The sequence below is a fragment of the Dermacentor variabilis genome, chromosome 3, assembly GCF_050947875.1.
Source record: "Dermacentor variabilis isolate Ectoservices chromosome 3, ASM5094787v1, whole genome shotgun sequence".
In the NCBI taxonomy this organism is placed as follows: Eukaryota; Metazoa; Arthropoda; class Arachnida; order Ixodida; family Ixodidae; genus Dermacentor; species Dermacentor variabilis.
In genome coordinates this window covers 161076966-161082348 of record NC_134570.1, presented here as the reverse complement: position 1 = coordinate 161082348, position 5383 = coordinate 161076966, and positions in this window count along the sequence as shown.

Below are 5383 nucleotides of genomic sequence, written 5' to 3'. Positions count from 1 at the left end.
CGCAGCTGCGTTTTGCCGCCGATGACGCGCCGCGTGCGTTTTTAAAGCGAATGCTTTACTACGCCAGCCAGCGAGCAATTTCGGCTCTTCGCGCCGTATGCCGCATGCAGGCAGCCGTATGCACGGAGCAAGAAATATTTAGGAGTAGAAACTCCGCTGTTTGCGACGACCAGAAAAGGTCACAAGCCCGCGGAGCCGTTATCGTGCTGGCGGCGCCTGGCGGCCTGGAAAGAAATTACCGCCGTTGAGAGCGCGCCGGAGTGGCCGGAGCCGCCTGCCCGGGCGCTGCATTTTTTTTTTCGCTGCGGCTTCTACGACGCGCCGCATGGCGCCGCCACTGTATATGGCCCCGTCGGCGCATACAACAATTGTGACCTTATCTGGTCGCCCGCGCTCGCTCGCGCTGATGCGAGTTTCACCTCCTATATGTCTTACACCCGTGTCACACGGGCGTTTCGAAGGCCTTCCAACCGATAGTCAGTTGACTCAAAGGTCAAGTTCGAGCTGCTACACGGGTGGTTTCGAAGGCCGCCGAGTCAATAGTCTATCGAGTCAACGGAGCACCCTACAACTCTATCGAAATCTCGATGGCCTTTGAGCAACGGAAACGGAAATAGCGCGAACATGCCCTCTCGTTCACAGTGAGCTCGTACTCACGGTTAGAAAGAACAAATCGAACCAAATGCTCTAAAAATACTATATATGAGTGTTATTCATTATTCAATAATGTTTTTGCCACTTGACATGCGCGAACACACACCAAAACGGCAGCCGCATCGAGCGGCGCAAACGTTGCCGCAGTTTCGCTACTCAACAACTTAAGAACTAAACACATATGTATGGCAATCTATAAACAATTTTTTTTAATGTTTAAACAAGCATAAAAGAAATTATAGTGCTTTTAAATGGTTTTATATGTTGTTTAACTTTTCGTGACATGAAAACGAAAATAAAGATCCGCAGCGCCAGACAATTTTGCGAGAAACGCCTGAACCGCTCAACGGCCTTTCAAAAGTGCCGTGTAGCAGCGCGACAACTCCTTTCAGTCGATAGAGTTGTGGCGTTTCAAAGGCCGTTGACTGGAAGGCCTTCCAAAGGTGCCCGTGTGACACAGGTGACTCCGTGGCCGTATGCCATATGCGGTGGCCGACGAACGACCTTGAGCCGCCGTTGCCTAGCAACGCCGCATCCGCGCTCCAACAGATGGCGCCGCCGTTGACACCGCTGTAAAACCCCTTAAACTTCGTAAAGTAGCGACACTCTCTTCTTCCGCCTTCACTCCTCCTCGTTTCTCCTCTCTTTCACACTCCCTCCTCGACCGTGGCGCCACCTACACTGCTCGAGCGTAGCAACGGCGCCAACTTGCGATCAACGCCACTCCATAGGCGCTTCTCGAGCGAAAATGGCACTGAAGCAAGGCGCGAGGGCCCAAGTCAATTAGGCCAATAGCGACACGGCGTCGGCCTCGGCCATAGAATGCGAAAAGGAGGCGGCATTCTTCAAAGCGTGGCGCTACTTTGCGAAGTTTAAGGGGCTTTACACCGCTGCGTCGCCTCTTGCTCCACCAATGTACTCCGCCGGGGTAGAGGGAGAGGAGGTGTTGCCTTGCGGGGGTGTATATATATATATATATATATATATCACTGAGGCGAAGCGCACACACACACACACACACACACACACACACACATATATATATATATATATATATATATATATATATATATGTGTGTGTGTGTGTGTGTGTGTGTGTGTGTGCGCTTCGCCTCAGTGCTGTTAGTCGTTATGGAGAGCGCGAAAGAGACGCAACGACGACAGAACGAAGCGAGGAAGAGACAACGCGCTCACGAGACGCCGGAAGAACGCGCCGCACGACTCGAGAAGCGTCGTAACGAAGACATGGCTAGAAGAAGTCGTGCCACGTCCCGGATTGACTATTCAACTGCGGAAGAGACCGCTTTTGCAGCTCTTGCTTTCGCAATTCAACTAGGGTTAACCAGAGCTAAACCACGGGCACTTTTCCGCTGCTATGCATGCGCCTTAACGCCGCTTAGCGCGGCCGTGCGGGCCCTGTCTTGAAAGCGATCTATGGTGGGTGTAGAGTGTAGGTGCGCCGACGGCTGGTGGCTTCGTATGCTCTGTATTCTCGCCGCTTGGTTCGCGTTGAAGCGAGTCGCAACACGCAGGCCAATTCGCTCGCTGCTGCTGCCGCCCTTCCTCGCGCCTGCGTCTTGACAGCGGTCATCTCACTCGATAACCGCAGACATGTTCACGTTCAGGTGCGTTCATGTTTCCTTCTGAGCGCGTGACAACGTGCTTGTTAACTTCGTTAATAAGCGGATGTTTACATCTGTTTACACCACGCTAACGGAGCTATCCCTACAAGGCTAAGCGGCCAGCCGAAGCGCGTGACCCGTGACCCACGGAGCGTGTCCCGTGGCTCGTGAGCGTTCGTGAGCCGCCGCTCGCTCTCTTCGGGAGCGACTCGGCGCTGCCGCTGAGTACCAATGACTGACGCGTCCGACGCAGCAAGAATTGCACGAGAACTGAACCAGGAAAACAGCAGCATTGAAATGCAGGTGGAGACAATACAAGAACAGCAACAACTGGAAGCGGAGTGGACGTGTGACGAGAGCAGCGGAAAGGCGATAAATATCCAGGGAAAATGGCACACATGGGAGAGGAGAGGCAAGAAGACTCAAGCGCATATAAAACCCACAGCCGAGGAAGCAGACCAACTACGAACGCAGCAAGCCGGAGTAACAATGCCTATTGGGGAAAACATGCCACATTATAGAAAACCGAGACTTCCACCTTTGCCAGTGGACGACACGAAGATCATCTACAGACCTAAGGCGGTATTACAACTCTCCAAATGGACATTGGTGGCAGTGACACATGCCATCGGCCGAGCCAGCAAGTTGTCCCAAAAAGACTTTTATGACAACATCACGATTCAAGTGCAACATGTCGAGAATATAATAATCGCAAGTGCATCAAACAAAGACATAGCGTAGGACAGGCTCCTCAAGATCACGAGCATCCAGCTTGGAGGGTCCATTTACGAAGTTAAAGCACATGTCAGGACACCAGAGGGTATCAGGAAAGGCGTAATCTACAACATCCCGCCAGGCACGAGCGAAGAAGAACTACTACAAGGGCTATGAGTATCCGCAAGATACACGGTTCTTGCAGCATGCATGCTGGGAAGATCGTCAACAGCACTCATCTACTTCGACGGACCGCACGTCCCATATAACATCATATATATATTCTGTGACTACCGCTGCGAACCATACAGGAAATCTGTGCAATACTGCAGAACCTGCGGAGAACTAGGGCACCGGCAAGATATCTGCCCGAAACCACTTATCAACTTCTGCTACATATACGGGATGGAAAATCAACCGGAAGACCATGACTGCCAACCCAGTTGTAAAATCTGTTAACAACCCCATGAGACAGCAGGAAAGGAGTGCCGACTTCAACTGAAACCAAATCCACCCCCGCACAAGATCAGACTGCAATAGGAAAACAAGATCCAAGAGCAGCAACGCAGATGGAACTCAAATTCAGACTCAGACTGGCCGGCACTATACGTATCAAGCTGCACCTCACTACACAGTCCACGCAGATCCAGAAGTGACTCCAAATCAACAGGCGGTCAAGCAAACGATAGAGCCCGGTCAAGATCACGGTCTGGAACCCGTACACGCAACTCACAAAAGCGAGTCACGTATGCAGACGCTGCAGGAGGAAACACACGAGCACAAGAACCCATAGAAACCGAACGAGATCTGCGAGCACAACTCCAAAATCAGCAAGCCCTCATTGACAAGCTCATACAAAGATGCAAAGAACAAAACAGCGCCAATCAAGCCTCGAAACCTCAAGGAATGCCAAACATCCCACCGCCCCTGACGGAAGAAAGAATCAAGGAAATTGTAACAATGGAGGTGCAGAAGCAGATACAGGAGGCCATGACCACTTTTGCAAAGGAGATAACACAACAGCTCCAGCAACACATCAGCGCTCAGCTGGCCCCTATCAATGCTACCCTCCAAGACCTCAGCAACTTCATGTCCTATACCAAGCAGAACCACGTAACGAAAGCCACAGTAGAAAAGCTACTCAGCAACACCGACACGGCTCGCAAGAAAGCACGTAAAGACCTCCACAATGTAGCCAGACCGGAATCCTTGGCCCGGGTCGAAAACAACGATATCGAACAAGATGGCGAGTAATACCAAGAAGAGATTGCCACAACTACCACTGAAGCTGTGGCAATGGAACTCTCGCTCTATCCGAACCAAAAGAACAAACCTCCAAGAACTGACCAAACTGGAACAACCAGATATCATCGCTATCCAAGAAACTTATCACACCAATCTGCGCATACAGGGATATGATACACACACCGGATCTCAGAGAACAGCCATACTGACGAAGAAAATCTCACCACGCAAGATCGCGCAATCCAGGGAACAACCGTGAACACACCTTAGTGGAAGTGTTACCTGAAAAGAAGACACACCAAAGACTATACGTACTATGCTTACATAGTCCACCCAGGCATCCGTTATCCGACTTCGTAAACTTCATCGCGCAAGACAGAAGACTATCTAACGGCCATAAACTCGTAATAATGGGGGATTTTAATGCCCCCCACACAGCATAGGGTTACCAGCACACGACGAAGAAAGGAGCGCGAGTGCATGATTCGGCGCAACAGAATCACCTCACCCTCTGGAATGATCCGAAGCTAACGACTAGAATAGGTAACAGTGTGTCCAGGGATACAAATCCCGACCTCGGCAGCGACCACCACATCCTTCAGCTTGAAATCCTGCACCATAAGAAGCCGAGAAGAACCGGAACGGCCAGGCTGACGAACTGGAAGGCCTTCCGAGAACATGACATAGAAGAAAACATCAAAAATATTGAAGAGTGGCTCACCGAAGTGGTCAAGACAGCGGAGAAGAACACGAAAGTCATCCAACTCACAGTGGACACGCCGGCTGTAGACTCTTTAGGATGCCAGAAGAGGACTACTGAAGCGGTGGAAAAAGATGAAGCTTAACTGCAAACTGCAGAAACGGATCGCTCACATAACAAAGCAAGCAGAAGAATATGGAGATCAACTGAGCAGTCAGAACTGGCATATGTTTTGCGACCAACTTCAAGGCACACTCAGCACGACGAAGACCTGGCATTTACAGCGAGCCCTTCTAGCTGCCACCAAAACCAAGACGCAACAAAGACATGACCTCAAGAAAATCATCAACTCCGATCCAGGAACTGAGAAACAAATTCTGGAAGAAATCAAACGTAAACTTGTCGGAGACAATGCCCCCAAGGTTACCGATCCCCGACCGTACAAAGG